Source organism: Salarias fasciatus, chromosome 23, assembly GCF_902148845.1.
Source record: "Salarias fasciatus chromosome 23, fSalaFa1.1, whole genome shotgun sequence".
NCBI classification, from domain to species: Eukaryota; Metazoa; Chordata; class Actinopteri; order Blenniiformes; family Blenniidae; genus Salarias; species Salarias fasciatus.
Window position 1 is genome coordinate 33781188 of NC_043766.1, and position 12353 is coordinate 33793540.

At 49.3% G+C, this 12353-nt stretch overlaps 1 protein-coding gene and 1 long non-coding RNA gene across 2 annotated transcripts in view; both read left to right on the forward strand.

Annotated features, from left to right (window-relative positions):
• Positions 1-12353, forward strand: part of LOC115382260 (uncharacterized) — a 425955-nt gene that overhangs the window by 203324 nt on the left and 210278 nt on the right. The window lies entirely within an intron of this gene.
• tbl1xr1a (TBL1X/Y related 1a) overlaps positions 1-12353 on the forward strand; it is a 47483-nt gene that overhangs the window by 10652 nt on the left and 24478 nt on the right. The window lies entirely within an intron of this gene.

Genomic DNA, 12353 nt, shown 5'->3' on the forward strand with positions numbered 1-12353 from the left:
GATGAGGGAGGTGGTCTTGTTGACACCCTGGTGACCTGCTGTAGGGGCAACATGGCAGCCCTGGAGGATGGCCTCCTCCATAACCCTGATGACACCAAGGTGCTTCTGGGTCTTGGGGTGAACGTAATGAAGAGTGCCATCTAGTAGTACATACTTGTTGGCCTTCTTTTTGAACTTTTTGAACTCATTAAAATTAAGAATGACTTATTTTGGGGCAGCTTCAACTGTTGTCATATGATGGGTCTTTGTCATTCATTGTGTTGTATTTTAAAAGTTCATACAAGAGCTAATATAAACCACAATAAAGACATTTTGTTTTCAAAATGTTGTTTTGTTTCTATTATATGTGTGTATAATTCAAAACTTAAAAAAAAAAAGATTAATTCCCTAAATTTGGAGGGAGGTCCATTTTCCATGGGGGGGGGGGGGGGGGGGGGGGGGGTGTTCATATTCCGCTGCGGAATGTGAACCTTTCCAGGGGGTCCATATTCCATACTACACGGGCCTCGGACTGCTTTAGAGCCAAGACACCACCGCCGTCCTCCCATGATCGCTGTCTCTCGTCTGTCCGGAAATGGCACAGCGTGTAGTGTCCTGAGAACAGCTGTGTTTAGACTCTGGGCCGTGCGTGACCTTAGCAGTTGTTGCGGAGTTCTGGCTGAGCGAGCTTTGTGCAGCGTGTCTGACTTCCTCCTGCCCGTCAGGGTAACTGATGGCCAGATTTGCAGGGGGCGGGTGTTTGTCCCGGAATAATGTAGCATGCAGGGGGTTTCCAGCCCCTGGCCTCCTGTCCTGGTTCTAGGTCGGCTCCAACCTCCTGAGACGCTGCGTTCACTAAAGCGGGTATGTAGAAGTGGATCTGTTGGTGGATGAATGGATGAATAGTTGAAGGCCGCAATTAACCGTTCGCTGGCCGAGCAGCCGATGGCTTTCGCCGTCCGTCGGCGCCCTCGTTGAACCTTCGTCCAGAGCCCAAAGCGAGACAGAGGGCGTCTGCGCTGGCCCCGTTCGTCTGTATTTACTCACTCATTTGCTCCAGAGCTTCACTCAGTCGTTCAGGCAGACCTGGAACCTCCATGTGTGCTTTGTAGTGACCGTTCAAGCTTAACGCTGGTGCTGTTGCCGTACGTCAGCTCTGCCCGTTACGGAGCAGAGAAGCTGTGTGCGGAGCAGACGGCTGAGTCATGTTATCTGCACAGGGCGCATTGATTAGCTGGCCTTGATAAATCACGGCGGAAGTGCGGCGGAGTCGTACAGTTATGTAACCGGCAGTCGTCGGGCATGTGAACTGAGAAGAGAAAAGGGGAACGACGGACTGGAGCAAAGTGCAGTGAGTGAGAAATGTCTTCCATCGTTAGGTAACGGCTCGGCGCGAGAGGCGAGCGAACGCCAAGCGGGCCTGGCTGCCGCACGCGCGCTCCAAGCAAGGCTTTGTGTTTGATACTCGTCCGACTGAAGGAGTGCTGCAGCTGGTGTGCAGCGGTTATTTATCTGTGTGAAGTTGGTAGCTCAGACTAAACCAAAGTCCCTGGGATCTATGTAGGGTCTCGGGAACAGTTTCCAACAACTGGCAGACCCAGGAGTCTGTCCACCGTCACAGTTTAGAAGTCTAGGTGTGTGTTAGGGAAGAGTGTGGCAATGGTAATTTAATGTTTCACCAAATGTTCGTCCACGTGTCAGTTTTGGCAAAATGTGCGGCATCTAATGAAAATCATTTTCACAACTGATTCAAAGACCTGTAATTCCCTTGATAAGTACTCACACAGTTACCCGGCACCGGCAGTTACCCAAACACAGGTACTTGCTTTCAGCTTGTGAAAAAGTGATTTGCTGCATCTCCAGTCACCGTGCTCCCTGAAGTTGGCCTGACCGTGTTGTGTTACGTTGGCAAGCAACACGGAAGAGGTTCCGCAGGATTCATTAGATCCAGTGAAAATTAGCCTAACCGTGGATTTCATTTCTATTTGTAGCTGTTTTTATTTACTTGGCCTTTATTTATTCAGATGATCCAGTTCGGACAATCGTCAGCATGCTAGCACGTAGCTAAAACATGTTTCTGGAGCTGTTTAGTGAACTAGTGTTGTTTGGAATCGGACCGTGCTCACAGTTTTTTATTAACCCATTTCTCTGTCGGCTTAACATCTTTGACTCGGTGTGGAGATGGAGATCACCTGCCTTCTCACCACAACAAGCTAGTTAGCAGCACTTAGCTTAGCTTGACATGGTTAAAGCTCTTCTCTTGTCAAGTCCGAGAATATAGGCCTCCTCGTCACAGCCAGCTAGTTAGCTTTGGTGGAATTTAAACGTTTTCTCAGAGCTCAGAGCCACTGAAAACACAACTTCTTGAACATGGCTCGAAAGGTGGAACTTCTGGAGGGTATATTTACGTTAGATATTTGAGTTGTCCAAGTTACCACAGTGTTTTTACCTCACATCATTCCTGACAATGACTTTGACTGTAGTGTTCACCATTTCCAGGTAACCTATTATCAAGCTGAGTTTGCGGTTCTAATTATAGTGTGTACACACACACACACACACACACACACACACACACACACACACACACCGACATAACAATGCATTGCTTTGCTGTAACAGGTGCCATAACCTGTGGTAGTAAATTCCAGTCCTGCGTGGTCAGAGTTCATTGCACTGCTGTTGTAAAGTGATCACTGCAGAGCCGGGTGTAGCAGAGACGGGTGTAGCTGCTGCTCGTCAGTTCTACGTCACTCCTCACTGAATTATTCCAGTGCTTAGCGTCATCATTGTAAAGGAAGACAAGATTTTATAAGTTTTTTCATACGAAAAACTTATGTAACTCTTTAAGGTCAGCGTATGGAAGTGGAGCTCTTATCAGAGGATGTGTGTGTGTGTCTCCGTGTGTGTCTGTCTGTGTGTGTCTGTGTGTGTGTGTGTCAAGTTCAGCATGGTGAGGAATGTGTTGGTCCTCCCTTCCTCCCCTCTCTCCCCCCTCCGCCCTGCACCCACCAGGCTTTGAAGTTTCCAGGCATGCAGCTCCTGGTTCCCACGGTGACCGGGGGTGGTTAGGTGTAGCTGTACAGCTCCTGGTTCCCACGGTGACCGGGGGTGGTTAGGTGTAGCCATGCAGCTCCTGGTTCCCACGGTGACCGGGGGTGGTTAGGTGTAGCCATGCAGCTCCTGGTTCCCACGGTGACCGGGGGTGGTTAGGTGTAGCCATGCAGCTCCTGGTTCCCACGGTGACCGGGGTGGTTAGGTGTAGCCGTACTAGCCTGACCAGCCATGACCAAAACGTGCTTCTCCAATACTTTAGAAAGACGCGGTTTGGTCTGGGGTCACAGCGCCTATTGAAGGCAGCTCATTGGCTGAGCGGCGGCCAATGCTAGCCCCCGTGTGTGACGTGCAGTAACATGCGACGGACCCGGGTATGTCAACAAACGAGAGGCGCTGTAGTCGCGCGGCGTGGCGCTGCACGCAGCATTTGGGGATTTAAACTAAATTAACTTAATTAAACTTAAATTGTCCAAAACTGTAGAAAGAGCAGACGCAAAAACACGATCGCCGTAGTCCGCCATATTGAATGTTATGAACTGGGGAGTTCTGTCTGCTCGGTATGACGCATGAGAGGGGCCGTGCTGTGATTGGTCCGCTGCAAAATGGCATCCATTGGCATCCACTTCGGCATCCAAGCAGCATGTGACGGATGTGGAAGGGACCTGGCTGGTCAGGCTATAGCCGTACAGCTCCTGCCGTCGGGATTGTTCTTTTTGTGATTGGGTTTTAAAAATGGTGGAGTGTGTGTGTGTGTGTGTGTGTGTGTGTGTGTGTGTGTGTGTGTGTGTGTGTGTGTGTGTGTGTGTGTGGCTTCACAAACAAACAGCAGCTCCCTCTTGTGGCTGCTCAGGGAAGCCAAATCATTTCTTGCGTTTCTGCAAACGGACATCGTTTTCAAAGCGTTGTCATGTGAGCATGAAAGTTCATCTGAAACAAATGAAAAAACCCACGCATTTGATCTGAAACGTGGTCGCGGCCTTGATCCGTCCGATAGCAGTGTGAACGGCCTGTCACTGACTCCGCTCCGGACGTGGCTGCAGCGGCCACACGGTGCAGTGGTGTCAGACTGCGAGCCCTCGACGCTCCGTGACTGTCTGGAACACGGCCAGCTCAGAGGAACGGCACAGCCCACAGATAGTGAAGCTTAAACACAGAGTCTCCGACCAGCTAACCAGAAAAACACTCTTTTAATTGAAAAGAACTCTAAAACATGCATGTATGTTGTTTGTGAAGGACGTTTGCGTCGCACAGCGTGCTGAACGGTTTCAGCGGTCGAGCTGTATAATCAGCGGCTCCTCCGACACCTCTGCCTCCTGCACTCCATCACTTTACTGTTTAAAGTCCGTTTGTGTTTGTACGGGAGGATTTGCTCTGCCTGCAGGTCTCTGCTTTCTGTTTCCTTTATTTGACAGCTTCTCTCAAACAGGGGAGTCCTCTCGCCACCTTCAGCTCCAGCAACCTCGGTGCCTCGTTACACTTGTTTGAGCTGTGCTGCCGATCCACTTTGAAATGCACGTGCACCTTATCGCGCCTGATGAGCACGGCTCGAGGGTTTCAGGAGGAGCCGTTACTTTACCACAGCAGGGCGAGCGAGGCCAGTTCCTCGAAGCGTTCTTAAACGTGAGTCTCACCTCCAGATCACAACCAAATAAAGGCTTGTATTTAAAACGTGTCGGTACGGTCAGCGGTCGTGTTTGGGTGCCAGTATCGAGCAGACAAAGGAATAGTTGGCATTCTGCACCGTCCGGGCCTGGAGCGCCGCCGCACAGCCGCGCCGTGGGTGCACATTTTATCATGCAGCACGGACTGCTGACCCGCGCTGTTCGGCCTTTTGTGATGCTGGTTTTGTCAAGCTGGTTCGATTTTAATCACAGGAGCGTCACAGTGGACGAGTGGCTGCACTGAGCAGACGCACAGAATCCACTGTGGGTGCATGATGGGAGATTTACTATGTCGTGGCTGTTATATGAACACAGATTTTTTTTAAAACACTGTGGGATTTAATAAATGTGGTGTTACTGTGTTATCTGTTTACTCATTCATACTGGGAGTTTTTTTTTAAATGATTCTAATGCCACTAAGCTCCCTTGTGAAGCTTCGCATGGCTAAAATTCATAGGTCAAAGGTTAAATGTTGCTGTGGCTTCTCGTCCTCCTGCCTCTCTGAATACTGTCGTCTTGTTTTTACACGTTCAGACATTTGAAAAACTTGTCAAACTAACATCAGAAAACAGCACAGTGGGTTTTAACGCTGGGGGTGGAACCTGAAGCACGATGACAACGGAACGCTAGGAGTTAAATCCTAACAGGGGTGAGAACCGTTCACATTTCAACCGATACGGTACCAAAACCCGGAACCTGGAAATCGGTACCGGTACAACAATAAGAATTTTGGGTACTTTGTGTGTGTCTATGTGGTAATACATGTTAACTTGTTGCTGGCTGCAGACAAGTTGCTAACGGATGCTAGCGTGCTAATGGTGCCGAATGCAGGAGTTGTATCCGTAGATCTGAGGCGGTGCGCTTCTCAACCATGAGAAAAATCTTGTTCTTAACCAGGAGCGTCCTGCAGCGAGTGTACTCTGCATCGCATTGTGAAAAGTGGAAGCAGTGCTTTCTGGTCATGCTTGTTTGTTGACATGCTAGCGACTGTTGCTAAACAGCAGAGGGCCGAGGTGCTGTTCACACCATGTTTCAGCTGAAAACACATTGCTTTTTGTTTCTTGTTTCAGTGAAGTTTCTCTTTTACCCGGCAACGTTTTGAAAACCGTGTCTGTTCACACAGAAACTGCAGAAACAGTGTTTTTGTAAAGAAACCACACACACACACACACACACACACACACACACAGTTGTGATGGTCATCTACTGAGCTTGTGCAGAAGATCTGTTTACTGCGGCCGTGGTGCACATGAGCAATAGCAGGGTTTCTACCGTTTACTACACAGAGAGGGAGTCCAACCTTGTTTCTGCTCAATTCGACCTTCTACCTTCTAAACGGGTCCTCGACCTCTGACTTTTCAGTGTCTGGCTGCTGCAGCTCCTCCCGGGTCTTTCTCCTGGTCTCTGTGTTATTTTTTTTCTCCAACTCTCCATCTTCTGTAGTTTGTGTCAGATTTGTAGCGCACGCCTCTGAAAACCGGCACAAGCGTTTTCCGGTTAGATATCTTCAGAAGCTGTGGTGATCTTGCAGTCCCCCTCCGTTTATCTTAGACTGGGAGCAGGCGAAGTCCGGGTAAAACACTGGAGTCGCTTCGGCTCCTTTCTGTGGCTCCGGGCCAGAAAACAAAGAACAGTAGGGCCAAGTTCACCTCCAGCATGAAGCCAGATCCTGGATCTTGCTGGCTGAAACCACCTGAACCCGTTTCCGTTTTTTTTTTTTAAAGAAAGTCACTGGAATCGAGTGGAAGTCCTTTATGTATTTGGAAGGGGAGCAACATGAAGGTGTGGTGAAGGCAGTCCCACTTTAAAAACAAAGGACTGATCGGGAGGTGTGCAGCCTTGAATGACCTGCGCCCTTAAAGGAGTCCAGTGTTTGGATCAGTGATCCTGCCGTTGCAGAGTCAACAATCACCTCTGATAGCCGCAGATATGACAGCTGGCCTCCTGCTGATTGTGTCCTCTCTTATCTGATGCCTCTCCACCTGTTAGCGAGGAGCTGCTGCCGGCTATCGCCGAGCACTCCAAGCTTTCAGAAGCAGCTGGCACACGCAGAGTTAATGGATGTGGAAGATCGTAGATTCGTCCCTCCACCTTGAGCTGCAATCGATCCTCATCGAGTCTTGTGTTTTCACACTGAGGTGAACACAAGAGGCCCCCGTTTGCAGGACAACCTGTCCAAGTGAGAATGTGAAGACTTCTGTTGTGTTTGCGGTGTGCTTTTGCACATGCTTTTTTGAATCGCATGGCGATGAAATGCATTCATGTTGTTTCAGGATGGGGCACTCCTGTACCGGGACTGGAGGTAGCAGCAGCGGTTCAGCAAATGAATTTAACTTCTTTAAACAGTGGAGTTTGCCCAAATGCCCAAATGCGTTGCGCACTGCGCCGGTAACGCAGTGTCATTGCTGAACGCCAGCTTGCAGTGAGTCACTGAAAGCCAGTGTGGAAATGGGAAAGTCGTTATGGTTTTCATACTGGACCTTTGTGTGAAGCGGCCTAAGGGGAGTACCTCTTGCCTCCTCGGGTCTAAAATGAGTTGGTGTTGTGTGATCGAAAATAATTATTTTAGCTAGAGCCACAAATGGAAAAAACAACTTGTTAGTTCCACCGTCGGAGAGGCAGACTGAAAGTAGACGACAAAACCCGCATTCACTGAGTTAGGAGCTGATTGGTTTTGGCAGATTCGACTTTGCTTTGTGTACCTGGTAGCTGTCGTGACACCTAAACCTTGTTTTAAACAGCATCCCAGTGGCATTGGATCGGTGCTTCTGAGCTGTGCAGCTCGGCAGGCGATCATAGCTTTTTGTTGAGCTTGTGCTGCTGAGTTTCGGGCGGTTTTACAGGGAGCTGGGCCGGCCGTGGACCTGTGATGTGGGCCTTGTTGGACCGTGGAGTTCGGTTGCTGAGTGATCCAACACACTCTGAGCTGTGAAAATTGTGTTTCTCAATATTTAATTCACCAGAAATTGGCAGTTTATTGGGTAACAGTGGTGTGACTAATCAGAGTATAGTGAGCCAGCGGAGTCTCGGGGATTATTAAGAAAACACAGCCTCCTGCAGCATTTATGTGAGGATTTGTTGGATCTGAGAGCGCGGACAGATTCGCCTTGTTTGTGACGCATCGACAGACACAATCCTGTCTTTTTTTGGAAACCGCTTCGTTTTATTTATTTATTTATTTATTTATTTTTTGGTCAACTTTTGGTATCCTGCAAATACCAACGCAGGTACTCGTCCAAACGCCTCTGCAGCCGGACACGCCGCCGTGGCTCGTCCTCCCCTGTGATCGATCGGCGGCAACGCAGCGGCGCAACCTGCCAATAAAGACAGCCGCTTCGGCCTGCGGCTGTGCTTTCACTGCACTCGGTGTTTGGTGTGTTTTGTCCTGATGACATGGTTAGCATCTGTAAACGGCAGGATGAAGAGATACACTGAGGTAACTGCAGGTCGCCAGGCGCTAAACTTTTACCTCGTTGCTGTGAAAATGGAGGTTTTCTTACCTGTTCTCCCTGCTGCTCACTGCTGGCCTTGTGCCGCCCCACAGATAGTCATTTACCAAGTATTTCCTGAGCCCGCTCTTTCCATGACTTCAGCCAGCTGCTCCCACCTTCTGCTTCACACACTCCTTTGAAACACGTCGCTCTCTATCGCGCTGTTGGAGTGAAGTACACAGGATGAACGTACGAATCAGTTGCAGTTTTTTTTTTTTTTTTTTAAGATTTTATAGTCTTAAAATAAAAACTATTTAATACTAAATCTACTGCAGCAAGACACATAAAGCCATATCAACGGATATTAGACCTGGCAGCAGAGTAACCTCGTGGAGTTTGACCCAGTTACCAGAGATTCTCATATTCTCCTGGTCCCAGTCCAGATTGCCCTGGTCCTGGTCCCAGTCCGGATTGCCCTGGTCCTGGTCCTGGTCCTGGTCCCAGTCCAGATTGCCCTGGTCCTGGTCCCAGTCCGGATTGCCCTGGTCCTGGTCCCAGTCCAGATTGCCCTGGTCCTGGTCCTGGTCCCAGTCCAGATTGCCCTGGTCCTGGTCCTGGTCCCAGTCCAGATTGCCCTGGTCCTGGTCCTGGTCCCAGTCCAGATTGCCCTGGTCCTGGTCCTGGTCCCAGTCCGGATTGCCCTGGTCCTGGTCCCAGTCCAGATTGCCCTGGTCCTGGTCCTGGTCCAGATTGCCCTGGTCCTGGTAGTTTTGGAGTTGACAGTCACCTTAATGCCAGTCCACCTCGGCTGTTTGTCCGTACATGTGGGTGTTCTCCCATTCTTTATGTTTGTATCGTATTGCGTTCTGCATGCAGAGTTAAAAAAAACATCCTAAACAAACGTTGTTTTCAATACATAACCAACTACTGGTCATGCAAAACTTTCCTAAAACAAAAATGCAAAAACAAATAATTGTATTTTCACAGGAAAGGTTGTGGAAACAGGGTGTAAGAAAGGTCAGGGACCCTCCCCGTACCATGACCTCCTACCAGTGTCAAACGTCTGACTGAATCCAAACAGTCAGTTTTAAAAGGACACAGAGCCTTCTGAATGAAATCAACCGTGTTCCAGGTCTGATTTGATTGTATCAACTGTTTCATTATGTTTTTCTTCCACATGTACAAATCTGTTTTGTAACTCCTCATCCAGGGAGTCTTGGGGTCTCCCTCGAGTCTTTGGCTCCCCTCTGAAGGAATCCAGGACCAGTTTACCCACTAGTGGAGACACGTGATGTCCGTCCACCATAGATCCTCACATCCCGTAGGGACCGTGACATGAACCTCCCCCTCTCTGAAAACTGCAGTGTTTTCCTCAACATGTCTTTTGAATTCGTCCAGATGACACAGGTGTCGTCCAGCTAGCGTTCAGAGGCTCGTGCTTCGCCCTCCGTCGGACTCCCAGTTCAAAGGGTTATTTATCCCTGAAGGCAGAGAAAATGGCCCCGCAGCTTCATTCCTCGAGCGTCTCAGTTGGCCTCGTGCTGCAGGAAAAAATGCCTTTCTGGCATGCGAGGACTCGCTCCCTGACCAGGCCACACCCACCCGCCCTCCCGCCAGCCTCCGCCGCCGCGTGCGGCTACCTCCACCCTCTCCGCAGCCTCGCCTCTCCGAGGGAACGACGGGGGAATCGGTGGAAACAATGAGGGAAGGGAAAAACGGCACGGAGGGAATTAAGGTCAGGGGAGGAAAAAAAAACGAGGGTGGAAGCAGCGAGCTGGGAGGAGGAGCCTGGGAAAAAATGCACGCTGTTATGTAATCCCTCAAACGCTCTGGCATGCGGCATTAGTGTTTCACCACGGAGCAGAGTCAGCGTCACTGTAGCATTAGGAGCGTCACCGAGCCGTGGTGCGGCTCCGGCCACCGACGAGGCAGTGACCAGCTGCTGTGTGAAGGCTCGTAGCTGTGAGCGCAGTGTGGCGTTGAGTTGTGTGTCTGAAGAGGTGAAGCATTGTTTAAACATCTGAATGTGGAACAGTCACATGACCAGGCCCCGTGGGAGCCTCGCACCGCATAGTATTACTCAGGGTTTTTCACACAAGGCAGATTACTAAGGCGTCATGTAAGGAATTCTGTGTGTTTTTAACACAGCCAGTTTAATTTAGTTCCCCCCTGCTTCGATGGGTGCTGTGTTTTCTGAGATCTGCAAGTTTTCTAATGTCCCGTTAGAAATTTTCATTGAGTTTTTATTTTCTTTTAACATGAAAATGGTGATTGGAGCCTCTAAAAACCCAAATTTTTTAAATTAGTTCTCAAGGTGGAACATTTTGAAAATGCTCCAACTCAGTAATCATGTAAACGCGAAAAAAAACCCTAAAAAAAACACAACTTTACAGAAATGCTTGGAGCCTGTGTCCATCTAGGTGGAAATGCTGCTACTCATGCATGACACAGTGGCCACGTTTACATGGACCACGTAAAAGCAGATTGTACGTGGAGCGGATTGTAAATGTGTCGTGTAAACGACCGAGTGGATCCACTTCACTCGGAGCGGATTGTATTTTGGAGCCGATTGTAGGAGGTGGTCTACGCCGATCGACAATCCGCTCCGTGTCCCTTATAAACGAGCCTGGCAGCGGAGCGGATTGAACTGGGGGAGTGTTTGTTCTGCGCATGCGTTCACTCATATGTAGTGACGTGTGACGTGCCAGTAAACGGGAAGCAGCACAGTCAGAAAAACCAGCAGAAGAGGTGGTTGAAAAAAAATTTTTTTTAACAAAAAACCCCGACAGAAAAAAACATTGGAGAGGCGAGAAGGAACCAAATCGCGCAACAGCGAGCTGTATAAAGAGCTCTATAGTAGAATACCAGCGATCTCTGACTGGTGTTATGGATTAACTGGTTCCCGTGTTAACGAATGACGGCGGAGGTCTGTGTGAACACAGGCTGATTACAGCAGTTGTTAAAGTAAGACTCACAAATGACTTTAAACGTATACACTCACTGTAACTGTCGATAGCCGACGATCGCCAGAATGACTACATGTTTCAGTCATTATTGGTCACAAGTTAACACGGGCACCAGTTAATTCGAAGCATCGACACGCGGAGCAGAGCTCACACCGAGACGTGCCGCTCGGCGCCGCGGTGCTGCAGCCAGGGGAGCAGCGCTCCTTCAGCAGCGTATCATGGAGATGTTGGGACATTATTTGAGCAGATATCAGCAGATAAAAACACTCTGCTCAGCGCTGAGGACTGCTGCTGCAGAGCTCAGGCCATGGCCCTGGCCCTGGCCCTGGCCCTGGCCCTGGCCCTGGCCCTGGTCCTGGTCCTGGTCCTGGTCCTGGTCCTGGTCCTGGTCCAGATGCTCCTGGAACTCGGTAGTTTCAGAGTTAACAGTCACTGTAGCAACAATCCAACACTGCTGTCTGTCCATGTTCTCCCATTGCTCCTGTTTACAGTGTATTGTTCTCTGCAGACGTGTGTGTGTGTGTGTGTGTGTGTGTGTGTGTGTGTGTGTGTGTGTGTGTGTGTGTGTGTGTGAGTGTGAGTGTGTGTGTGTGTGTGTGTGAGATCATTACAAAAACAGCCAACAGCACCCGCTGGTTTCCCAACATTTCCAGGATTTCTGTCTTTTCCCGTGAAACTTTTCTGAAAGGAAAACATAAAAGGAAGCATGATGTCCATTTGAACTGTGGCACAGTGCATTGCAGTGACGTGTGGCAGCAGATCAATACTTGATATCTGCAAGCACCCAAATGTCGGTGCCAAGTAGTTGTATTCTGTCTGGGGGGAGAAGTGGGCCGCCCGCGTGTTTTAAAGAGCTGTGGCGTTATTGTGGTGTGGCAGTAGCGGCGTTTCTGTTAAAGCTGCATCTCCAGCGGCTCCGAGCGCCGTCGCTCCGTTAAACATGCAGCTGTAGTGCAACGAACGCTCGGCAGTTTCACCTGAAAACACTGCGTGTGAAAGAGGCCCCAGTGTCCCAGTCGGGTATCATAAAACAACAGTTCAGTCAAGAGAAATCTTCACTGTGTGGAGCTTTTCAAAATAAACAACAACAACAAATAATAAAGCAAACTGTAAATGATACTCCAGGATATTGTTGATTGGAGATCTGCTTGTCTATTAGTGATTGAACGGATAAAGATTTTTATCTTTTCTCTTTTTTATAAAAAAGAAAGCACTGTGAAGTTGCTGGCGGTGTGTCTCCGTGTGGTCCGCTGGATCGC